This window comes from Takifugu flavidus, chromosome 3 (assembly GCF_003711565.1).
Source record: "Takifugu flavidus isolate HTHZ2018 chromosome 3, ASM371156v2, whole genome shotgun sequence".
Taxonomy (NCBI): domain Eukaryota; kingdom Metazoa; phylum Chordata; class Actinopteri; order Tetraodontiformes; family Tetraodontidae; genus Takifugu; species Takifugu flavidus.
In genome coordinates, this window is record NC_079522.1 from 2,254,299 (window position 1) to 2,280,465 (window position 26,167).

Sequence of the window (26,167 nt, forward strand, 5' to 3'; positions counted from 1 at the left end):
ATTGTGGAAGACGATTCACTGGGTTGGGAGGGGGCGGAGCGGGGGGGGGGGGCACATTAGTATGCGACACATCAAAGGTGCAGGTACCTGAACGTTAGCATGATCAAAACAACGCGCTTTAAATGCAACCCCTCGCCGCGATGGCGTCCAAACAACGATTTCATGGAACCATGCGAAGGGAGTCGGAGCCTTTAGAGGAAATGTGCACGTGTTATTAGGATAAGAACCTGTGCACGTACACGGCTGGAGATCCGGTCTAATGAGGAATCATAACTGCAAGACAAAGAAGGAAGCAATTATTTATACGGCTTGTTAACACCAGTTTCAGACGGCCGGGGAAGGTGCCGCCGTGTCAGCCGTGGCTGGCTAATGCGGTCAGGGAGGGCGCGAGTACGAATACATTCCACAGTTTCACCTGCGGCACTTCCAGGCTGCGCGGGGTTAACGACACGGGGAGAAGCTAGCGCCCGCCGGGATTACAGCCAATACGCTCCCGCAACACGGCTGTGGAAGGCAAATAATTGTCTTAAGGTGAATAACAATGCATGTTAGCCTGCGAGAGGTGCGTGTCTGTGTGTGTGTGTGTGTGTGTGTGTGTGTGTGTGTGTGTGCATGCAAAACCAAATAAAAGTCATTTCTCCGACCGATGTTTCATTTATGAGGCGGTCACATGATGGCTGCGACTCTCGCTTTATATTCATGGCTTATACACAGAAGTAGTGGGCGGGGCTACTTAGGGGTTTAGGTAGAATGAGCAAGGAAGTGAGGCGGGGGCTCCGGGGGCCTCGGGGGCCATGCTAATATGATCATAAGAGAGGAGGTACAAGGATGCTCCCCTGAGTCAGCTAGCATGTGCGGCACCAGGGTGCATTAGCATGACTCGGTCTTTACCCCTCGCCTTCGACGCTGGCATCGGGGCAAAGAGCTTGTGTCGCTCATCACGCCGGGGTCACACCGAGCACGGCGGCGGCTTGTGTTTACGACCAAGTCGGGGGTGGAGGGCCTGATCCGATAATGTCTACACGTACAAACAAGTCACAGCAGTATTACCAGGACAAAAAGACCTGCAACATTCCAGACCCAGCAACATTCCAGGACCCGTCAGGCTGTACTTGCGTCATTCCTCTAGTTCTAATCTGCCCCCCTCATCAACTGCGTCTGCCCTCAGACACCTGCTGTAATTATCTCCTAATGAGATGATGTCATTCCGAACCGCTCGCATTAGCGCGTCGGCATCGGCGGCTCTCGCGCGGCGTTGCTAGTGGAGACATTTCACACAGATTTACAGAACGATGGACACACACGGGTACCGCAGAGGCGCAATCAATAGCCGAGCGCTTTAACTCAGCCTCGACGTTAATAAATCCAACCCAAGGACCGACTCCGACTGCTGCATTTAGAATTAAAGCAGAGAAACTAGGACACCAGGAGCGCAGGCTAACGCGGACCTCGTTTGCCTGACTATCAAGGTCTAAAAGTGTCTACGTCCTGAATGTGTTCTGGCTCTTCGCCCCACCCTCCTCCACCAAAAAAAGAAGGTCAGGTGAAGAAAACGAAGAAAATTGCAATTTAAATATTCATAAGGCTCTTTGTCTTTCCCCCCGTCGGTGTCGGAGTGAGATCGTGATATTCCGCTGTGGGTTTTGGCAATTACCTCCAGCCGTACCCTCGTCGTGTCCACAGTCACCCCGGTGGCTCTCCGGAGTCACCGGCCACCTTAGCGTAATTGTGGGATCACAGGAAGATGCCGGCAGACTGGAGACAGTTGAAGTCCACGTCAGGCCCCGCCCACGTCCCGCCATTGTCTACCACAAATGAACCTCGCCGCCATCGCCGTGTGGCCTGAAGAAGATTACATTGTGTAATTGGGTGTCTCGCCCAAACGAGGCACCGCGACTGTCAGGCAGCGAGTCCACATGGGAGGGCGAAATTAAAAACGTGGCATTCCAGAGGAGACGGGGAATCCGGTCCACGGCGCTTCTGTTCTGGGAACGCCAATTACGCCAGCACACTGAATCACGCCACTATTGGGATTATTAGCAGTCAGCGAGGGCGCAAACATTCGTATTCATTAAGGTTTGTTCTCAGGGTTGATTGAGTAAAGCGCTCGTTAACGTGTGGAAGAACGTGCGTCAAATTTGAACGCTCCAGTCCGAGTTTCCTCCACAAAGACTAAAAAGTTTCTCCACTGTGACGCGCACGGACATCGGCGCTCCTGGAGGGCGGGTTTCAACCCTGGCTCGAGGCTGTTCTGTGCAGAGTTTTCAAATTGCCTTCAACATGCTAGCTTAATTCCAGTCATCATCTCTGACGGAGACATCGTCAAAATGGGTAAAACTACTCTGGTGGAGTAAATGGTGGGTTTCAGGAAGATTCGCTCATCTTAAAAGGGTTAAAAACTCCTATTTCTCTTGTCCCTACGGAGGATGAGCTCTTCTGTTTCTCGCCTTATTACGAACGATAGAGTCTCGAGTGGAATCGGCGCGTTTGTTCCCACCTTCTGCCACCATCGCCAGGCCCAGGAAAGTTTTAATTCCTTTGATCCTGGATGGGAGAAAGAGTTGTTTTGTATCTTACACTCGAGAGCTGTAAGCTAGCTGTGCCTCCACGCCAGCTCCCGGGTCAGTGGGTGAGCAGTTAGTCACAAAACTTGCTCAGGACGAGCAAGGAAAGCCCACCCACTCCGCGTCTGCCCACCGCCATCTGACCATTTTCCCCCAACTCTGCCGTGTCTCGCGCTAACAAGGCTAGGTCAGTCCAGGCAGGACTTCCATGCGTACAGAGGCCAAAGAAAGCAGAGTACAGCTTGTTATCTGTGGAGGCGAAGCCTCCAGGAAGGACCCTGCCGTCTCCCTTTTGACTTATTTTATGGTGTTTGGCAGTAAACACGCTCACCCAGGGTCTGTGGAGCCGGTAGCACTCCGGCTACCCTCCAAAAAGGAAGTAGATCGTCTGAAACCGCTCACAATATGGTGAAAGGAAGCCGAGGCCTATTGGAGAGACGGCAGGATACTTACAACACGGTGACGGAGCTTGGCTGACCTTTCCCGCTAATGGATTTCTTTAAACACAGACCAAAGATTTTCCACAAACGTCTTTCCAAACGAGTCGCAGTAAATGGAGCGCAACGCTGTTGCTCCATATAATCAGATTATGAATGAATAACCACAAAGATCGTTCCAAAGAGCCGCGGCTTTATCTCCGATCGCTCCTCCCTGCAGAACATTCCGATGAAATGCATCAACGATCTTTTTTCTTTTTTTTCCCCAAAAGGAAAAGTACCAGAAAACGCTTCTCCGATCCAACTTCAGTGTTCCCAAAGTCCAAATTGGATTTATTCGATTAAAGTTTCCCTGTCCAGGAATGGTCTGATTAAAAATTCAACAATACCGCAACGGGAAAATCGAATTAGGAACGTGGCTCCCTTAGTCAATCAAGTGCCGGGCCGTGGAAACTCATCAGTGTGTCAGTACCGGAGCACGTGTGTGGGTGCGTGCACGCGTACACACTGGATAATCCCCATCCTGGACAGGCACAAACTGCAGTCTTCCACAACACTGAAGAAGGTAATTACAAATTAGGCCGGTCTTTGGATCACGAGGCAGGCAGCATTCTCCAGCGCATCCCATCACCGCCGCGGCTCTACCGGGCCAACGCGGGCTTACACCGACCCAACAATGGCTCACGCCGCCTCGCCGTGACAAAAACACAAGCAGGCGTCCTGCGACAGCCCCGCCGGGGACCGCTGCCCTCGCGGAAGGCTTTAGCAAGAGGCTAACAGGAAGTCTGAAGGCAACCTGACGAGGTCCGAGAGGCGTAACACAGATGGTTCTGCCAGCTTTTACCGGGTGCCCAATACTTGGAGGTCCCCCAAAAAGTTCGAATCGACAAATTAGGGTACTCTCAAAAACGCAAAGAGTTCCTGACCACGCAGGAAGTGGCAACTTCCCCCGGCACGTATGAAGATGTGGCAGGATGACAAGGCAGCGCGACGCTACCACGACAACGAGCGAGTTACGTCATTATCTGGAGCGAGCCGGTGCTGTGCGTGCACGCTCGTGCCGCCCGTCTTCACGGTCACAGCCGCCGTCATGATGTGTTCAAGGTGGCATGGCAGCTCAGGGGAGGGGGGAAGGGGGGGCGCCGGGTGAGCGCCGAGGGGAATACCAGCCATCGAGACGTTCCAGTTCATGAAGTGTGCAAATCAGGCGTCGGGGGAAAAGGAGGAGGGACAGAGATTAGAAGGGAATAGAAGAGCTAGGCCAGGGCCAGACCACCTCATCTGGGAGGCGAGGGAGGGTGGGATTAGCTGGATAGAGAGGATGGGGAGGCAGTGAAGGAGAGCAAAGTGGAGAGGGTAATAAAAGAGAGCGAGCGGCGGCGAGATAATGGCTGAGGTAGAGGGTACGAGATCCAGCCAAGTAACAGCGACGGCGAGGAGTTGATCGCAGCAGGTACGCAGGCGGCGTCTCCGACGGAGCGCGCCGGTTGGAAGCAGCTTAGCTCCGACTGCCTTCCATCAAAGGGATTTTTTTCCTTTCTTGAAGAGGGGAGTTACGCCGAGAATTAACGATGGCGCAGGCAGCCACCTTCCACCCCGGCGATAAACAAGCGCGTTCGCCGGCTCCTCGTGTCATTTCAACCCCGAGGCATCAAGCGCACAGGGAAGAAAGTGACTTTGCCTGCATTAAGGTTTCATGAGTTTTTGTATGCCGATTCCTGCCCCGTGCGCCCGGTCACCATGGCAACAAAAGTGAAATTGTTTTTTTTTTTTTTAAAAGACTCAAGACATTACTTTTCTACCAAAGTAGGTGGTGGACGTGGACACTCCGTCCCTCCTGGGACTCCAGAGCCTCTCGGTCACGTGACTGCGCTGGAAAATAAATGACTGTTATTTTCCGGAGCGAAATAATCGCGTCCGTCCTCGCGACTTCAAGGATTTGGAGTGAAAAAGCCTAATGAGACACTGGAGCTCAACGGGCAGAATGGCTGAGAGGTTCTGCCACAGCGAGGGAGGGTTCCGAGCCCGTCCGACGAGGGTTTCGCTTCTCTCCGTTAGCTCTCGTGATGTAATCCATCTTCTGCTTAATTAGCAATAGGAGGATTGGAAGGGTGGGGGGGGGGGGGTAAAGGTGTCAGCAGATGCTGTTATGGATGAGGGTTGTTTGCTTTGAGCCTATTGGTTGAGCCCAGAGAGCTGCTGCAGGCAAGGACGCCATCATTTAATAGGAAGAGCAGTTTTATTGGCTAATGAAGGCAAAAACCGATGCAGGTCTGTCACGATGTCGAGAGCCTGGATTCGTTTGACTCAGACCTGAACGCTTCAACTCGAAGTCCCCAAATTTCCCGAAATGCCAGTCAGACAAGGGTTGGACTGCCTGGTTAGCATCGCGCTAACTTGCAAAGCGACTTCAGGTAAAACCCGAACTCTCGACGCGACCGAACGTCAATACCCGCGATGCACTTCCTGCTTTGATGAGCCACCGCGGGATCGTAATTGCGCTCAGTTCCGGGCCTCACGCGGCGCCCAACCCACGCCCAGACAGCACCGGCGTGAAAGAGTCAGATTTATTACCGGAGCCTCAGATTAAATAACCCAGCTAGCTAAGTGAGGCCTCTCATGCGCTTTCCCACAAATGCCGAACAATATGTGCACTTCAGGTCATTCATATTTCATCTGAGTGGCTGTTGCGGGATAATGAACGGAGAGGAGGGAGCACGCGTGTTGTTGCTGTTAGCGCCGGCCGACCGAGGGGCCCTTCTCCAGGAAGAGACTCATTAGCACTGTTATTCAGACGTCTGAAAATTCGGATGCTTTTTTTTTTGTGTGTCTTTGCTGCTGAGGTGCCTGTCAGGACTCACGGGAGGGGTCAGAGGGGGCGGTCGTTAATCAGGAAAGACGGGAGCAACACCCTGGCATTCCCAGGATGAGAGCGTTGCTGGGAGCTGTGGGCTCCCGCTCTGATCAGAGCTCCAATTAAGAGCTGTGCCGCTTCATTCGTCAGCAGAGGCAGCAGAGACAACCTTTTGTTCCCCGGCTTTATATCACACTCCAGCAGACAAAAGCCCAGGAGGATTTAGGTCCATCTCACTTTAGGTGTCAACACAATGTGCTGTATTTGTTGCGCGCCGGCCTGTTTTTGAGAAGGGCTCCATTTGTGAGAAGTGCACCATCAACATTTACAAGTGTGGAAGCCTGGAGGCAGAAAACATAAAACAGAGATAAAAGATCAACTCGGTGGTCGCAGATGAACCCAACGACCTCGTGGCTGCCCCCTGCTGGACGCTGTTGTGAATATTTAAGCTGCGCTCATCACCGATGCTAAATTAACAACCAAGGCCCCTCAGATATCGACTAGCATAGCAAAGCGGAAGATCCGCGGCGTCGCATTAGCGTCCACTCCTGACGGCGGCTCTCTTAACCATGGCTAACTTCCCTGATTCTGTACATAAATAAAGAAAAAAACTGAAGAAGTCTTGTCGGCTCTCGTAAGGATCTTCCGATGCTTGACCTCCACTCACAGTGTGAATTCCGAAGTCTTCCCTCTTCATAAAATCCCTCTCGGCAGTCATAGCCAACCGCTAGCTTTATTGCCTGATGAGTCGATTCCACCTGTGCTGTCTTCCTTCCTAAATGGGGAGCCTCACATCGCGTTCCTCACAGTTTCCCTTCACACGGACACGCAGCTTTGTTCTGGTTGGATAATCAGACCCCCCCCCCAACACTGGCGTGAGTCAGTTCTCGTCTCTCTGAACAGCAGCGGCTCCATGGAAGAAGCTGTGAAAAGAGCTCGGCGTTTCTTTATCATGTATCTGAGTGGAGACTCCTCGATACACGTTTCACACGATCAACGTCCAGATTTCAGATAACAGCTAGCTAGCTCGCTTAAAGGCCCAGCCCAGTGCATTGTTCACCCTAAAATCACATTTTAACCCCCTGTTCCGACATTTCGTGGCTCTTTTCTAATTGCAAAGCTGACTAATATTCATTGTTTGCAGATATGAGCAGCTCTGGGGTCTTAATATTACAATACTTTAAAACGCTAGCATTATTTGCTCTAATTAGAATTTTTGCCTTATCTGCCCGCCGTCGTTTGTCTGCCTTTTGACAGCGAAACTCAAAAGAAGATTGTTTGTTTCCCGGCTAATTGCGGCATGGAAAATTAAATGGATTATAATTAGATTGAAACAATAATGAAAAGCACATTTATCGATTTGTCCAGTCAGAGACGGAGTAGAGCCAGACAGGCGGCGTGGGCCTCCAGTTCTAGACCAGCTCGCTACAGCTCCGCTAGCTCCGCTAGCTTGACCAGGTGTCATTAGCCATTGCACGCTAACCTGACAGCGGGGGGTAAAGGTCTTCGTAATAGATTACTCTGACTTTAGCGCCCTTGACAGATGTCTGCGGCCTCGCGAGGGTCTGGATGAGACTCCCCCTCTTCCATCTGCCCCCCCCCTCCATCTCCAGTCCTCCCGATGTCCTGGAGCCATCCCCTCCCTCGGCTCCGTGGCCGCTCAAGAATATGAAGTTTCAGCAGCGGCGATCTCGCTGGGGAAATCTAAGTTGACTTTCTATTGGATTACAGCTTCTGAGCTCCACATCAGGAGGTGATCAGATTCCCTCAGGTAAAAGTGGCGGCGGGAGCGGCGAGGCGGGAAGGGGGTGGGGGACGCTCCTTTCTCCGACCGTGGCTACAACTTTATATCTGGGGGTGTAAAAACTAAGGCTATTACTTTTCTCCAAATCCCATTTGGACCAACTCTAACATTATTGCTCGTCCTCCAATCGTTTGTCGACGTTCCCGCAGCAGATCGCCGCGTTTCTAAGCAGAGAAAAGATCCGTAATCCGGCTGAGATTGGACTGCCGATGCGAACGAACGGCCCGGTTAGGTCCCAGACAGAAGCCTCGCTGGAGCGTGACCTCCTTCCTCAGACTTGTCGGCACGACGGCAAATTTGCAAACTGAATTTGCTCAACCAGACGGAGGTTTTGGAAAAACTCCTGGATCCGAACCCCGCGCAGATGTGAAGGTCCTCCCCGGGCCTGCGTCGGGGGGTCTGTCTGGTCCTCCGGTTTCCCCCACAACCACACTGGCAGGCGGGGCCGGGCGCCGTCCTTGACCGTGACACTGACTCCAGATCTGGATCTGGTCCCTGAACGGCAGCAACATTAATCCTGGTGCCCTGAAGTTGCCAGGATTGATCCGTACAGACACGGTCGTCCACTGATCTATAGCCGCTGCTTCGGTTTTCTGCTCCCCACTGGGGTCATTTCAGTCCCCTCATCCAGTCCAGCGGTTCTGTGTGACTTTACAGGCTGTCAATATGCGTTGCTATGACAACGACCTGTTCCCAAAGAACTTCTGCTTCACTTGGAAAATGAACCTAAAGAAATCAAGAAGATTCCAGCAGAGCGAGGCACGGCGTGCGGCGAGGACGCTGGGGGACGCCGACTGGTGATCGTCTGCGCCGCGGTCAGTAAAAACGCCACGTGGACGAGGTGGGAATCTGGCTCCTCGCCAGGAATGAGGGATCAGATAGATTCATCTCGAACGGTAATGGGACGAGAGCCGGGCCGCGTGATGAACGCCGGAGTCGGCGAGCGGCGCCGTGGAGATGGTTCATCCATTCGCTCCATCGCGGCCTGATTCTCAGACGCCCGTCTGATCAGGCTCATTGATCACACGACTGATGGGGAAAATGGCTCCTTTAGCGTGAAATATGCTTCTGTTGCAGACCTACGAACGCTCGAGGCAACGTTAACCACCAGCGTCACGCCGCGGCGCCGTGGCGACCGCGCGTCTGCTCCCTTCGGAAAAGCCCCAAAACCCGGCCTGGTCGTCCCAGGCGGTGGCAGCTAAGGAGGCAGGAGCGGGTCGCCTTTATTTATCGATGGCGGTGTCCTGCGGCCACCTCTTCCGTCTCCTGATTGATATCGCTGCTGATCACAAATAAAGTCCTGGACTGTTCCGTTTTCCTGCATCAGGGAAGCACTTTATTCCGAGCCGAGCTGTCCGGAGAGCGCCCGGAGCGGCTTAACAGGCTCATAAAGGCGAAGGAGAGCGAGTCAATCAGCCGCTATTGAGTGGCTCTGTAATGGGCGGCCTGACCATCACACTCCCCGGAGAGGCAGTTTTGTTTTCCATTAAGACTGTCATTACACGGGGAGGCGTGACGCAACCTCCGACCGAGGGGATCCTGGCGGATTTAGATGGAGCGCATCCGTACGTCGCGGTTCTCGCCCTCGGCGGCCGTTTCCTCGCCTTATTTTGCCGCGGCGGAGTCAAAGGAAAGGACAGTTTGCATAAGTCGCTCGGTGTCAACCCCCCAGCTAGAGGGGGATTTAATGCCGGCGCTCCGCTCCGGGTCGGGAGCCATTAGTCTTAATCGAGTGCCACTGTAATTGACAGGCCTCCCGTCTTTATCACGATAATTACTACAAATATCAGAGGCTGCGCGCGCTCTGCCCGTCCTCCAGAGCCAGAAATAGCGGTAAATGACAAAGACAGACGCGGAGCTTTACAGGAGCACCGGGCTGCGGCCCGCGCGTGACGGAAAGCGTCCTCGGGACATAAATACGGCCGTGTATATCATTCACAGGGAATGGAAAAGCCTCTGAGATTCAGCGGCCCCGTATCCTGATGGCTGACTGATTGCTCTCTGCGGGCCCCGGCGGAGTGTCAGGAGGATGGATGAGGTGGCCCAGAGTGACGGATAGCTTCCAAACGGGGGCTGCTCCTCTGGCAAACGCAAGCTAGCGGCCATATCTTTTAAACGCTGGCAGTAATTGACCAGCAGGTGCGTTAGCCGGTCGAGGCGGCGCCGCGTTAGCGTTCCAGAGAAGCCGGTGGCTCCATCACTGGGCGCGAACCGGTGGATTTGACAGAGACGGCAGGTGCGGCGCACGTACAGTAACGAGCAGGAGCGAGCGGTTTCGGATTCGTCATATTCCCCAGGACAAGCTTTAATTCCGGCCGACCCACACGCAGGATATCAGGAAATCAATACTGCTTTGCCGTGTCTGCGGCTGCGCTGGATGGGCCTAATTGAAATGTATGAGAGAGGCTGCTAAATGATCTGTGCCGGCGAGGGAGCCGGAGTGATTGCAAACATATGGAACGGTTCCTTAGACAAGAGCAACATTTGTACGACGCCGGGAGAGAAGCGGGGGAGAGCGGAGCGGCACAAATAAATGGGAAAGAGAAAAAGCTGGGAAAGATGTGGCCGCGGCGGCATGATCAAGCCATCAAACACAAATGACACGGCGGATGTGTGGTTTTTGTCAATCCTAGGCTGAAACGCCGCCCCCCCCCCCCCCCCCACCCCCGACCTGCCTGTCTGCTCCCCGTCTCCCAGTGTCAGAGTCAATACGGCGGTTTTCATTCAAACCCGTTTTCCATTCGCCCCTCGCTCTCTAATAAGCTATCGACATTCTGCTTAGTAATGACTGCAGGAGCAACGGCTCCAGAATGAGGAATAAGTGGAAGTGGCGTCCTTTAACCCCCCCACCCCTCAAAATAACTCAGCACCTATTGGTCAGTTTAATTGGACCCTGTCTGAAGGATAAATGGAAAAGTTCCCTGGCGGGGGCCAGGCTGCTGCCCCGGGACTTTGTGGTCAAACCAGAACACTCCAGCGAGTCCCATCGGGGTAAAACACCTTCGCAGGAAACTTCTAATCCCCCTTTAAAGCTTAATTCTCCCAGTTAGCATCTCGACCCTGGCTCCCCCCACAAAGCTTAATGACACAGGCAACAAGCAGGTAGAGATGTTTGGGCCTCTCACCCCCCCGTGAGCTTCACCTTTTAAATCCATCCCAGGATGATTAAAACCAAGCTGCGCCTCAAGACCGGGAGACGAGCTCGCGGCGCTAGCACGCTGCACGCCAGGGTCGGAAATGGAGACGTCACCGCAGGAGGAGGCTGTGAAATCAAAGCATCAAAGCTTTCTCAAAGTTTGCAGAGCCACAAAACACACAATAATGATGATTAGCACATCAGGGGCAGGAGAAGTTGACTGACAGGTTGGATTTAGCCGTGTTTGAAGCCGCACGCGCGCTCTCTTAACACCGCCAATATTTCTGTTTCTCGATGACCCACTTCAGAGCGGGAAGCTCCTCGGAGTGAGCGCGATCCAGCCAGTTGTGTACAGATGTGCTAATCCTTTTGTTTAAATACATCTGACAAGTTCATTAAGCCGCTAAGCCACACGCGCTCCCAATCCGCCCCCCCCCCCCTTTTTCCTCAGTCCTACCAACCAAAAGCGGCTTTCTCCGACTGCATTGAGACGGTAATTAGCGTGCAGTCAAATGGGAGGATGGCAGGCGGAAACACGGCGCTCTCGGCCGTGGCCGCACGCCAGCAGAGCCTGTGACAGTGTGCGCGCCCAGACCGCCGCGGAGCCGCGTGGAGCGCCGAGAGGGCCGATCCCTCGTTTGAGGATTTGACAAATCCGGCTGAAACTGAAGCACTTTGGGGTTTATCCGGAGATAGATGTGATCACGCTGTCATTTTAACGCCCTTTTTCTTCTCGTTCTTGATTTTGTGTTTTTCATCCTCAGAATTCTGAGTGATGTCGCACGAAAACCGCTTCAAAATAAGAAGAACTGTGATTTTTCTTGAATGAGATCGAAAGGAAAATCCCAACCAAATTAATCCTGCGTTCCCTTCATGCTAATAAAGCCGCCTGTTTCGATGCTAACGAGCTGGAGAGCTTCTGTATTCGTGTGATCGCAACTCGGAAAACCTCGCGCGGACCGGCAGTATTTTCATAAATCAGATAATAAAACCCAACATTCTGCATCTTTCCAATTCTCTCCGCCTGTTCGCTCGCCAGCTTTCCGGTAACGTAGCTGCCAACTTGGCAGCGTTAGCCGGGTGCTGCACTGGTGGCGGCAACCAGCCGTCCCTGCCAGCTCCGTGATTGCCGTGATCCCGTTTAGGCGCGAGTATTACATGACCACCTGGAAGGTGCCGAACACCTGGGCGCAGCTTTGCGTTCGCCGCCGACCGTGAATGAAGCCGCGTTCTCCCTCGCGCCATCATGTGGTGCGCACCAGTGGTTAGCCATTGTTTGGAGCCGACGGTTGTTGACAAATTATCGCATCGGGCCTGGTCAGCTGGGAAAAACAGTGCACCGTGGAGCAGGAAGCTTGAATTACCAGTGGTGATGAATTTGGGATTAGCGTCGGTGGAAATTCGGTATCACAGCGAGATTCTGAGGCCTAGCCGCCTCCCTGCCTGAGTTTAGCCCACATGGCGGCCATGGCGGCTAACTCAGGAGTCCAGCGGCAACCGTAGGCGACACTAGCTTCCTCACTGTCGCGCTCCGCACTATAAAAAACAGCTGATTCCGATTTGGAAGACTGCGAGGTCATTCCACAACAGTTCCCAAAGCAATTTTCTCGACCTCTGGCGCCCTGCTTCCGTCGTCCTGATCGTTTTTAATGTTGCTTCTCGTTTTTACAAGTTTGTTTTCATCTGGAGGATTAACCGTTTCCCTTTCTGTTCGCCCATTTAACCCTGACCACAATACACCTGTATCCAGACTTCAACCTATAATTGACACAGAAAGAACGTAAAGACTCATGTGAGCGCTTCTAAACGATCAGACGCGTTAGCATTACCGCGTATTGGAGCCTCCTTCGATGCTTTTGAAGCGACCGGTGCTCATTAAATGTGGTTCCTCTTGGTTGGGAACCACTCACCACGGCAGGATATAAAAGCTGCGCTTCGGCGAGCCTGAGAAGGGGGGGCGTCTCTTTTTGTGTGGCCTTGACAATGGAGCTCACAAGGGTCATCAAACCCAGCTCTCCCAGTCCACCCAACCCTCCCAAATGTCCCTCGCCGTTATCCTCAGAAACAGAAAGGAGAGCCGACCGTGACGATGCTAAGGTGAACTAACCTCAGATTAGCTCCGGTCCTGCGGGTGGTTGTGAGGGCACAACTCTGCTGCTCATGTGTGAATAAGTAATTGGCTTTAATTAGACTGTCAGGTTGGACAGGGTCCCTGAGGAACGCCGTCCAGCTCTAAACCGAGCTTTATTTACCCTGCAGGCTGCTTTAGTGAGGTCGGAGGTTTCTAAGTGTTGATACTGAAGCATCTGTTTGAGCTCGGATCAGGGGGGTCGGGCCGACGGACCAGACCACCGTAAACGTGTTGACGGATCGATCGACCCCTCGAGAAGAATCTCAATAACAGATTTCTTTGACACTGAAATGATTTTTATTGATCCTGACATTTCCTCTGCTGAAATAATCGGACTGATGCTACCAGTATCGACCGTTCGGGGTTCCCAGAAGGCGCCTCTTTATGGATCGGATAACCACTGACTTTTCCTCAAATTCCGAATTTTCTAAGAAATGTCCAAGCAGCAACTGGACTGGAACCCAAAGTCCACAACTATAAATCTCAGCATGTGCTCTGAATTGTCCGTTATTTTCACTTAAGGTCAAATGTTCCGGCTAATAGCGCTGCTTCTTTGAGCACGCGAGCTAAGAGACTGCAAACACACTGGCCTGCTACACTCGCTATAGCCGACCTAAAGCTGGGGTATGTACCTAAATCTGGCATTTCTCCTGGGGAGGAGCCGCTTATGCTAGCAACCTGGTTTAGAGGTTTGCACAAGTGCCCTTGTTATTATTAGTCTGGGTCGGTCGTGGCCTTTCCCCCCGGAACATTGATCCCATAACGTCTCCTGAGCAAACATGCTAAAGAAAAAAAAGAGTTTCTGCAACTTCATATTTAACATTCCATAAGAGACAGATTCTCTGACCCCTGAGACACAAAACAAAGCTACTCCGACAAACTAAAGCTACTCCTAATGCTGGGATTATTTCCAGTTGCCTTTCATCTACAAATGCTGAATTTTCGTTTAAATCGCGGCGTGGGGGGAGGGGATCGGGCGCTAGCTTTCCTTTGCTTTTTTTTTTAATCCGCTGGAGAAAAGAGGTGCAACCAGAAAAAGACTGTAATGATGCTGGACAGGTAATGAACGGGGGAAAGTGGGGATGATTATCAGGAGACAAAGTGACAGATCGAAAGATCTAAGTGAAAGAACAAAGGAGGGAGACAGGCAGGTTGAGCTGGGGGGGGGGGGGGGGGTGTTGAAGCTTCACGCACGCTGAAGCAGAACAGCAACATGAGTCGGACCCAAAGGGTGGGAGAAAAAAAAACACATTTTTATGAATTCAGCGGGAATTTTAACAGTTTTCACATTTTTCCTCTGATCAAAGGCGACTTTAGCATACGACTGTGCTATCCTAGCATGTGTGCTATCCTAGCATGTGTAGCCCTGCCAGATCCCGCCCCCAGAACCCCGATTAGACGGCAACGGTGTGAGAAATGGTTGCATCTTCAACTCCAGTTTCAGGCATTTTATGGAGCAGAGCGGCTTCCCGGGACTTCGTGAGGCTAGCTCCACGTGCGTTGAGCGTAAATGCCGCGGTTGCCTCCTGCACTGCCTGTCTCACTTTCACACAAACAAATCCACACAGGCTCCTCTCATCTCACCAGGGAACATCTCCGCTGCCAGTGCAAAAAATGGCGTGGAACAGATGGCGTAGCTGCGATTGAAGCCACCTACTGCCATTCCCACAACTTCCCCATCTCCCCACCTTTCCACCCTCTCGTTTGCCGACTGCACCCCCGTTGGTGCGCTCCGATCCGCCGCCGCCGCGTCCTCAATGACATCCTGGCTCGCCGTTCTTGCCAAAGAGGCCCGGGCTCCTTGGGAGCCCCGCGGCGCGGCACAAAGTCAGCCAAGATGAGAGGAGGGGGGGGGGGAGCCACCCCCGGAAATCAGCCGAAATCATTTTAAGACATTCTATTTTTAGCCCAACACAGATTTGCAGAAGTTTCTGATCCTCAACTTTTTCGAGGTTGTCACTTGATTTCACCGAAAGCGGCGAACAGAATATCGTTAGTGTGTATGCCGATGACGTAATGCCGTTTCTAAACAGGCGTTTGAGGATATTGGCCAAATGCTGAACACCTCACGGACCTAAAAACCGAACATTTCAGGGCTAACACCCTCGCTACCGTTTGAGTGTCTCCCCCGCTGCACCCCCCCACCCTCACACCTTTGGAAAAACATGCCGGGCTAGTTAGCGCCAGTCATGTAAATCAGATAGTTAGCAGTTACAAAAAAAAACCCCAAAAAAACCCGCAGAGGTGTTTTTAATAGCAGAAGAGGTGTTGATTAGTGTCAGAAAAGACAAAGCAGGGAAGGAGCTCGCTCCTCTCACACCCGGCTGCGTTTTCTCACGTCTCATTCAAGGCGTCCGTCTCCGACAGCACGCGTCCACGCATCATCAAAGCGCCCGCGCCCACCCTGGGGGAGAGCGCCGCTCATGCATAATGCAGAGCTGCACATTTTGGATGCTAACATCAATAATGTTGGCAGCAGGGAGAGCAGATCAGGATGTGATTACAGGGGAGAAACACTGACGCCGATACGGCTGCACGCTCGGATACGAGCAACAGCAGTGGCTACTTTTAGCATTCCTGGTGATGTAAAACCCAGAACCGGGCCCGTCCGCCGGCGCTACGCTATTCTTCCACCAGGTTTCCACTGGAGCTCTGGGTTGGAAATGTCTGGAGCCGAGCACGACACGGCCCCCTCCCGGCGCCGGGGCTTTTACCGCCAACCCCGAGGCGTCGTTTCCATCTCATCCTCAAAGTTTATCTGCGTCTTGGTTACGCGACGCACGCCGGCGAGCCGCGGCCCCGATCTTCCCTCCGCTCCCGATTCAAACGCAACATCCCTGCGAGGTTTTACCAGAAATAAATAACGGTTTACAAGGCAGAACATCTCCGGCGCTCCGGGACGGCGCCCGCACACCTTCGCTAATGTCGGGATTTTCATCTTCCCGAGCAGCTCGGGCTCGTCCAGCTAGCCCCCCCCCCCCCCGTCGCTCGAGCAGATGGCAGAGAGGTCGCAGCGCTTTAATGAATTTTCAAAGGAGCCGCGCTGGCAATATTAAAAGGTGCTCGCTAAACTTAAACACAGCTGATTCCACAGCCGGGCGATACACACACACACACACACATACACACACACACACACACACACAGAAACACCAGTATTACTTTTCCCACAATCCAATAACATCCTCAAACAGAGGGAATATCCCGGCCTACACACCCAAACACAGCTAATTAATTCCATTAGAGCGACAGACACCCTGTGGAAGGTCAAAGGTCGACTTTAATGACGAGCCTACATATGGCAGATGCCGCGACGCCTCGCACAGAGGAGCAAGCGCCATTCTGCCGATCCAGCTGTCCCGTGGTAATGACCGCACCTGGCCCCCCGCTACGGCCGCCACGCGCAGGTACGCGAGCCTTCAGTCGGGCGGCGGCGCAGGAAAACAATTAAAACGCAATAAGTGTCCTCAGACGGCGAGATGGTGCTCGCTCATGAGGTCCAATCAGCTGCGTGATACCGGGAGGGGGGGTTAAGAGGTAAAGGGAGGAAAAATGAAAAAAATGCTAATGGCTACACGTAAGCGTGGCGTTCGGCCAGCGTCCACGAAGAGGACGCGTGACTTTAAAAATGACCACCAGAGAGACAGAAACGCGCTCGTGGCCTTTAAACCAGACGGCGCCGAGCCTGACAGCCGCCCGATGGAGTTCGGAGTTAGCAGCAGCGCTCGTCAGGCTGTCGTTCACACCTCAGATCAACAAAAACGCCATTTTTTCTCTCTTGTTCTCTCCAGTCTGGCTTCCGTTCTGGCTTGTGTAAACTTCTAGATTCTTGAGCAGGCTGTGCGGGCCCGGGCCATCTGTAGCCACCGCTAGCGCCTCGTTAAACCTTTGTTGGATCAGAGCGGGGAAAAATAATCATCAGGAATGTTTATGTCGGCTCAGATGGAAGGGTGCAAGCTCCGGCGGCATGGCGGATCGCACAGCAGCGGCGTTCCCTTCACACCCTCGCCGCGTTCAGGCCTTTTCACAGCGAACTGGAGCTCAGCCAGCCGGAGCCATTTCCTCCCATCACATGTAACGGGAACATGTAAAGAAACAGCTGCTCCCATTTCACACTGGTGAACAGGTTAAATGGTGACGCGGGAGGAAAAGGCTGGAAAAGCGGACTTTAATTAGCGAACGCCAGTGAGGCAGCAGCCATTTTAGACAGGATACGCTAACATGCTAAACATGACAGCGCTTTTTCTCCAGCACCATTAGGACACTTTTTAAAGATTTAAAAAAAAAAAACCCACTTCTGTTGGTAGTTAACAGAGAAGAGTGACACAAAGGAGCTAATTTGAACTTTTCGGTAGGTGTAGTCGGCTGTCAGCGGCAGAACTCACCAGCTCCCCTGACGCCCTTTAAAGAGCACCGTTGTCCCGCTTGTGTTCCGTGATGAATGAGGAAAGTCAACACTGGCTGTGTCAGAGAGAATCTCCCAGGGGGAAGCCGATGTCCTTCTCATCGCGTCTCGGGAGGCCTGGCTACGGAGCGTGGCGCACGCCCCGCCAAGGGCAGATCATGTCTGGCGGAATTTAATCCAAAATTCCAGACAAAAACATAATAAGTGACGCCGGGAATTCGTCACGCTCGGTTGTCTTAACTGCAAGGCGCTGAGCGCGCGTTCCAAATGTGACCTTTAGGAAGGGAAGCGCTCCGTCGCGGTGCTTCCCAGCATCAATTTATTGGCTTTTTTATGGCTAAAAAGCTGAAAAGAATCAAACCATCCATCTCACTTCTAATATAACAAGCCAGGCTAATTTGCCATCAGAGTCCATCTCATTAAAAGCCCTCGCCTAGATCCGAACCATCCAGCGCGTCTCCCGGGAATCAGAACGGGAATTTCTCGCAGCTGTCTGTTGGTGCAGGGAGCAGAAATGACGGCAGACTCTCGGAATCAGGCGTGTTGGAGATGAGAGGTGGGCCGCGGCTAGAACAAACACATCTGTTCCCACCAGAAGCTCTCAGATCACTTCATCTCTGCAGACGGATGGAGGAGAGCTTTTGTCAACTTTGTCACCCTGGAGTATTTAGATTTTAAAAAGTTAGCAGTCAAAGGCGCTAATCCTGACTCATAGATAATGGCAAAGTAGCTTCCTCGCTCAATTCCAGGGGGTTTTATCTGAGAGTGCCCCTTTGGGAACTTTTCCACGTTGTCTGAAAGGTTCTTGCTAGCTCTGGTAGCTGAATCCTAGCGACTATGCTAGGATTCAGCTACCAGAACTACCACGACCCGGATGACTGAGAACCTTCACGGACATCGTTCTTGCTGGCGTTTCTCTGCCGCTCGCCAGTCGACAAGTTTCCGAGGCCTCTTTCAAAAGTCCGCTTGGACGGAATTCAGGTTGTGCTGGAGCAGAAACCACTCGGAACCGCCCGGCGTGCCTTCGGTAAACCCCTTTAAGTGGCAGCATCCTTAGTCTTTTTGTAATTCCTCCCTGCACCGACCACTCCAGACATCCCCAAATCCCTCTTTGCCAACAGAGAAAAGCCAGCGCGAGGAAAGGGGGCTCCTCAGTTTGTCTTTGGCTGAAAAAGTTTCTGTGCAAAGGTTCGGGTTCTGCGCAGCATAACTAAGACCCTGGAAGCAGCTTATCTGCTTAAAACAGGAGGGCAGGAGAGGGTGAAAAAAGCCTCTCAGCCTTCCGTCTGTTTCCTGGTTGACGGGCTGGACTCACTGAAGCCGCCGCAGCTCCGGTTTCTCCCCGAGGTTCGACCCACCGCCACCAATCTGCTCTAATCCACTTAAAGCCCAACACTACGTCCAACGGCTGCGACCATCCAGGCTTGTGAGTTTCCACTCCAGGACCGAGAAAACGATCAATGATCTCGACTGTACTGCAAGCGTCTCGGCGCCTTCCTCCCAAACAATAGCGATGCTAATGTGGCCCAAACCCCAGGTGCTTCCCGTGCCCCTTGAAGTGTAACATCAGTCCGTGCCGAGTGTTCCCCGGGGCCCAATTTTCCCAGTGTGAAGCTTCAAGGTCCTCGGTGGAGCTCTGTGTTTAGCAGCGGCTCGTGCGAATGTGTGTCAGCATCGTAATGAGGGACCCAGAGACACAACGTCTGTATTTACGCCTCTGTGGAATAGAGTCCTCCTGACACGCTAAAGCTGCGACGTTCCGTCACGTCCCGCCGCACCAGAGGCTGAAATTCCACAAAACACACAGCAACGTAGCTTCCCGTTGCTAACGCCATGTGAAAATGCACCTTCCCGGAGTGTCCTACTTCTCTGGTTCTGAAGTGGAATTCGCAGCTCGTGTTTGTTCGTTAATCCCACGTTAGCAACACTTAACTAGATCACTGGGAACGTCGCGCCATGCAGTCGGAACCTTTGTTCCTTTTCTTCTGGACCAGAAGGCAAACCTGGACTTGAGAGCTCGGCGCTCCCTCTCACAGCTAGGAGCTGCTGCGGAGGATGTTTTTCCATCCTCGCGTATGCTAATCATCTCTGTGGCCGCACCGGTCGGCTGTTTTGCCGTGCTGAGACCACATCAGGGTCTCTGGGGGACGCTTCGGTTCGCCATCGGCGCCGAAATTAGGGCAGTCGCTAACAAGCTCGGGGAAACGCGGCAGAGGTCGGAGCGCCGGGGTAGCGATGTTTGAGTGCTGCTAAATCAGCTCAAAGGCAAATGCGGAGCGGGAAGACCCCCCACAGACGGGGGCCCGGCCGTCATCATGGATCATGTTCCGTGTCGTCTCTTCACATATCGAGAATGTTGAGTTCTTGTGGGGTAATTTTAGCCCTTTAAACTTCCTGGATGAATAAATGATGCCCCCTCACCGGGGATTATTACGGTCTCTCAGCTGAAAACTCAGCCTGTGTTCTGGTTCTGCTGGCTGTGCACTAATTTGCTGACATTTCTCTCCCCCCCCCCACAGATGTGACCGACTCTTCGGCGCTACTGTAGGTAAGGCTCATTTCTCACAGTCTCACTTGTGTGTGCGTTGTGTCTTTGGGACCGGCATGAATGTATAAACATAGAGGACAGGGTGGGGGCCGGGTGGGGGCCGGGTGGGGGCTGGGTGGGGGCTGGGTGGGGGCTGGGTGGGGGCCGGGTGGGGGCTGGGTGGGGGCTGGATGTACGCAATGCTCTGCAACCCGTCATTCGCCCACTTTTGTGCTACGGGCTCTGCGCCCTCCATTAGAATTTGATTCAAATGAGCGTGGAAAGGCCCAGGAACAGCAGCGGCGTTGACGCGCCTAGCACCGACGGCGCCCGTGTCTCCACCGTGGCGAGCTTCTGGACATCCCAGCGCTCGTCTGTTCCTTCCACGTGCCAACACAGCCACTGGTGCCGCCGAGTGGTGGGATATTTTTACCTTTTTGGTGTTCTACCTACCTATGAGCAGATGTGCACACGTAAACACATAGATAGCATTGTTAGCCTTCTTCAGGAGTAGAGCTCTTTCAACCGGCGGTTTTCCTTCTTTCATCGCCAAAAGAACGGACTGTCGAGCAGAACAACCACAACAGAACCTCCTCTGGTGTTCGAGGATGCCCTCAGCAGGCTCCGAGAACGCGACGGAGGTCAACGGCGTGATTGAATCCATGTGGGCGGGGGCTCCGACACGGACAGCAAGACCTTCTGAGGTCGCCCGTGGCTCCGAGCATCTGTTCCCGAGTAGATATCACTCATCTGATCTCCAATCACAGGACTGGCGCGCGCTGATGCTGCTCTTTGTTAGCGGGTCCAGCCAGGGACGCGCCGCACCACCCGGGCCGGCATCTGCAGCGCTGGCCGACTGCTCGGGAGCAGAAAACCTCTGGCTAGCAGAGAATAATAAGTACCCGTGGGAAGCTGCCAGATGGACATTCACCGTGAGCCTAGCTGGAGAGGGAGGAATCTGTCAGACATCACAGAGGTGGGGGGGCAGCGCTCGCTCGCGCACGCACGCCGCTACTCGTCGAGGATAAAAGCCGCTGGAATCTTAACGCACATCACATCTCCGTGAGGCGTTTGTGTTGGTTCGAGGGCGGCGTTTCACAGTAGATTAGTGCCACCTGCTAAAGCGACGGCTTTAAGTGACGTCTGGATAACGGCGGGGAGATAGCAGCAGCCGCGCGGACGCAGTCAGCAACGCCGCAAATTAGCCTCTTCGCTTCAGTCTGTCGGTTTGACGCTAACCTCAATTTAAGGCTCCTGAAAGGAGATAAAAATCCCAGCTGCCTGCGCACATTTTCAAGCAGACCGAAGACGTAACTTTTGTTATTTTGTCATCAAGTCAGCGGGGCCACGCCCACTCTGCTCCGATTGGTCGGGAATGACCTCCAACCACCGAGTTACTCCTAATTTACCCGTGAATCTAATCGACAACACACCTCCAGTCAAACAAACCCTCCTGCTGGAGGACGATCATCCTTGAAGAGTTAAAAAAAAAAAACGTCGGGCGCACGGAAACACAAAGGTATATCCGAGGAATTTCAATCGGTTCGTTATGCCATCGGAAGCTCCGGGGCCTCAGAGGCGAGGAGAGGGAGAAGGGAAGAGCACAAAGAGTTCACGCCGGTATCATCAGCGGCGGAACGGGTCCTTGATTCTCTCCGACAATCTGTGCGGCAGCTATTATTGCGTTACGTCTGGCAGCACTACCCTCAGACAGGAGCGGATCGGCGATACGACATTGGCAGGGAAGGAAGCGTCGCTGGCTGCTAAGTTAAGCCAATCTGGTCTAAAAGTAGATCCTCGCTTGGTGGGAATTCTGAAAGGGCCGGCACGGACACTTTCCAAAGCACTGCTGGCTTTGTAACAGTCGCGTGTGGCTTCTTCTGAAAGGCTTCTTGCTTTATTTATCCCTCCGAGGACGCGAATAATGCTATTCATGGATAACAGAGCTCTTTCAAGCTTCCATCTGGGCTCTGCAGACTCAGAAAGCCACACTTGTACGAAACCAAGGACACGGTCCTAATTTGGTGCGTTTGTTTGGATAATTATCCTCGCTATCGATCATCGGTGGATATTTGTGTTTGCCCTCCGTGAAGAGAGGAGGCAAAAGTCAAGAAGATCTCACCGCGCTCGGCCTATCGCGGGCAATCAAAAGCCCACACTATTAGCTAACGACGATAGCTCGCTGCTGTGGCGGGTTTTAATGTGGCGCGCTCTCTTTTGGCCGTGCCCTCTGGGTAACCGTCCATTTCGCTAATGGTGGATTTTTCAGGCAAGTCTTGAAAGCCTCCTGGGGGAGATTAAAGTTATTTTTTCCCCGTCTTACCCTTGTTTTTATAAAGACCAACCACTGTTAGGAAAGTAGCGGGACAAAAACGTAAGCGGTAGCTTCCTAGCGGGACTTTTCGACGCGAGGGTGACAGCTTCACCGGTTGTTCACGTCTTTTTTGGTCGAATGTTCACGGGGCCAATTATTTCCTTATTAATCACTCATGATGGCAGCTGACGGCGCACGTGATTAGCCATGCTACACGGCAACACCGAACGTTTGGATATCCCTGCAAATGAAGCCGGGCGGCTGTCGGGAACAGATGGTGCATCTTTAACTTTCTCAGCTGCGCCGGGCTCACCAGCGGAGGCTTTAGAACCTGGCGGGGAGGGAGCGGCATTAACGCCGAAGGCGCGCTGAAGCGTCCTTTCCCCGTTTCTTCTCCTTCCTGTTCTATTTGACACCCGCCAAGCCTTTGATGCTCCCTTCACAGGACAACACGTGCACTGTGAGCATGCGCGGCAGGCTGGTGGGCACCTCATTTGAGATCGTGAGCATCACGCTGGAGCTATTTTATCTGTTTTCAAAGCTCCGAGCTACCTACCTGCAGGTTAGTCCTGTTTTTCTGAGAGACGAAATGTCTTCGTGGGCACGGCGTCTTTCTCAAGAGCTCGTTTTCTCCTCCTCTCTCACCCTCCTTTGATATCCCCCGCTCGCCCACCCCTGGAACCATCGATCCCAGACCATCGAGTGTTTCCACAAACGGCTTCTCACTCAAAGTCGTGCAGGTCCGAACCTGCTAACGTCAAGAGCGCGAAGAGGAGGCAGGGCTAAGCACCTCCAACCAACGTGACGGCGTTCCACCGGAACCGCCGCGTGAGGTCTTGGAATCACGGAATTCGTAACCGCGACTAAAGTTGTTCACACTTTAGAGTCATTGTTTGGAAATGAAATGAATATTGCTTCATAAAAACCTCCAGTTCTTTCATGCTAAGCCTCGGCTAATGTGTGAAAAGCCTGATACGTCCCAGCTTGCGCGCCAACCGACTCCCCCTCCCCCACGCTGCCTCCGTCTATTGTTATTCCCGCGCCGACGTCTCTCTAATAAGCAACGTTAATTAGCCTGCTCTTCAAAAATACAATTTCCTTTCCCGTACGAGGGTCTGATCATTAAGCGAACAAAAGCTGTCAAACACGACGGGTTCGGCTGATTAGAAGCGCCGCCATTAGAAAACTTGGTGGAGAAACAATCGGGGGACTCTACTCGGCCCGACATCATCGTTTGAAGAGTTGCCACAAACAGAAACGATGATCCTGTCGTGTGTTTTCACGCAGCTCCTCGCGTACGTGTTCGTGAATCCAGTTTTAATTGCGCAAGAAAGTCCAACAACATCTGGTCCAGGCTGCAGGTTGGAGAGTTGAAGGCCGCTGGATAGCGACCTTCTTCCCTGAAGGTTAAGGTCAGAGGTCATCCGGTGGCCGGTCCATCTGCCAGTCTGGCTGGATGTTAGCAGTCGGATCCTCGTCTCCAGTGGCTAAACTCCACCGATCATCTGCACATGAGAGCTAAGCTGCCAGAACATCCCCACAGTAAGCTAATGCTACTCTAACGCGACACGCGATTTTTGGTCCGTCTGGACCGAACAAACTGGCCAATTCGCCACTTTTACTCGTTTTTTTAAGCTAGTTTTCTTGTAAATAGTCCGACCAACAGTCGCTAATTATGACACAACGAATTCTGAGGCGACGGGCTGCAGGTTTGAAGTGGAGAGTTCAACAAACGCCCCCGACATGGCAACCGAGCTGGATTAAAAGACGGAGCTGTACGTGTCGACAGCTGCATCGAGTAAAACAAACGCCGTCTGTTTCATCAGATGTCGGCGACATGGACGACTAGAGGAACACACCTATGTGTGCGTTGCTACGCTATTCCGAGCGCAGCAGTCGGCCCTGACTAAACGTGTTCTGTCGAATCACCTCAACTAGCGTCAGCTAGCATCAGCGCACCATTTTAGGGCGGAAAAATCCAAATGAGCGGAGTCAGAACCAGAGCGCTGCTCGACTCTCATTGTTTCTGACAGGTACCAAAATAAGAACTCCCGTTAATTAGTCCCATTTGGGCTCCCACAAACAGGAGTCCTCAACCCACTTTGGTCACACTCAGGGCCCGAAGTCAGAGGAAATTTTAGCTCAGATGGGCTTTTTTTTAAATTCCTGACCCACGCAGCGACGGCCGCGGGGGAAGGGGGCTCAGGGTGACGGCGGTTTACCCCCCCGATGGGACAGAAAGCAGGAAAGATTCCAGAATCAACAGAATCAAAACTAAACGAATGAAATTTTATTACCCCAGTCAGTAAAAAAAAAAAAAAGAGTCCTTCCCGGGTGATTACCGGCGCCACCACTCCACCGCCGAGCGCTCTCTCACGGGAGGCGAGGAAACAAAAATGTAAGATAGCGCGAAACAGGAATAACAAGCTGACAGTGCACCGTCAACGGCGGGGGGATAATCTTCAGCAGGGTTTTTTATTCCGCCATAAATACGGGAGTGCACCCGCTTCGCCCTTCCTGTTTTATCTTTTACTGCGGCAGAATTGATCGATTTATTCAGCTGTGAATAACCTTTCACATCGAGAGCTAATGTCATCAATCATACATCGCCGAAACGTGCTTATCCATTATTTATGGGCGTGAACTGCGAGAGAATTACACTTAAAGCAGTAATAGACGGCGGCGGCGTGCGTCCGCGACCTTCGGTCCCGACCGTCACCTGGACGAGCAAAAGCTGCCGCGGCGGTTTCTGATGGGGGCTTTGCGAACGCTAACAAGCTAACGAGGCGACAGGTAGAGATTATCCGTCTGCCTCGCTCAGTTTCAGTCCCACGCTCATTACCCAGAATGCTCAGCAGCACTCGGGAGTCTCCCGCCCGCCTCAGCTAAACGGATCGCTTTGTAATAAAGCCGGCAGGATTTTCCAACCACGATAAAAGACTCGGAAACCGTTTGGAATTACAACAGGTCCGGCTTCAGTACGGCACAAAAGTGGATTTTTTTTTCGTTTTGTATTGTTTTAATCCACACTGGTGGTTTTTGCTTTCGCATAAATGATCTCACATATTAGCACAGCACCCAAAAAAAGGATTAACGACTCAACAAAGCAAGATAAAGTGCTAAAAATACAAACTACATCCCCCCAAAATATCCTAAGAATAATATTCAACGGATTTCTGTTCTTAAAGCAAACCTTTGCTTTGATGTTTATCAGTTTGGCTTTGAACACAAAATGGAAACATGAAAAAGTCACATAATAGGACATTAGCATGTGCTAGTTAGCGTCTCATCCAACAGTCCAACCATCAAATGCTCGACGCTCCCGTCCTGCGGTCCGTCATCTCGCCACCAGACGCCACCAACTCCAACACCGAAAGCGTTTAACGGCGAACGCGTCACATCAAAGTAAACAAAGAGCCCGGAGGATGAAATGAGTCGGAGCGATTCATCGTTTCGCGCCGGCTGTAATAAGACAGTCGATAACATATCGATCACTGTTGGATTTTAATCCACTTATAATAGCTCGCCATTAACGCAACCTGATTGATCGTTTTCACACATGGGAGGACGCAATTACGCCGCGCGAGCTAATGGACGGCCGTGAGCCGGCAGCTTATCAACCGTCTATGCCATCATCTCGTTCTTCACAGTCATTTCTCTCAAAGGCCTCCTGCCAGGGTCCGGTAAGCACCGAGCCCATCACCGCCACGGAAAACGGCGATGGGGAGAAACTGGTAGCAGGAGGAGGATAAGCCCCTCCCCCTCGCCATTTTCGCCCCCAGCCTCGGCAGAAAGACGCGTCAGATGACGTGAGACGTGTCCAACGGTTGCTTGGTGGCTGCTGAAGGTTGAGGTTGGTCCATCAGAGGCGAGAATCCGTCTGATAAACAGTTTCTGAATTCGGAATTCTTTTCCGGAGCCACATTTGAGGGAGCGCCAGGAAATTCGCCGCCGCTACGTCTCCTTTCGCTCCCCCGTGTCGGCTTCTATCTCCA

General features: G+C 52.7%; 1 protein-coding gene and 1 long non-coding RNA gene across 51 annotated transcripts in view; one reads left to right on the forward strand and one right to left on the reverse strand.

Annotated features, from left to right (window-relative positions):
- Nucleotides 1-26,167, reverse strand: part of LOC130522892 (uncharacterized) — a 130,613-nt gene that overhangs the window by 51,413 nt on the left and 53,033 nt on the right. The gene's annotated exons all lie outside the window — the stretch shown is intronic.
- The window catches only part of LOC130522885 (receptor-type tyrosine-protein phosphatase delta), a 185,191-nt gene that overhangs the window by 27,519 nt on the left and 131,505 nt on the right, over nt 1-26,167 (forward strand). For all 50 annotated transcript variants that reach the window (XM_057027696.1, XM_057027713.1, XM_057027703.1 and 47 more), the window contains exon 4: nt 19,851-19,879. The gene's annotated coding sequence lies outside the window, so the exon portion shown is untranslated. The remainder of the gene's footprint in view (nt 1-19,850; nt 19,880-26,167) is intronic.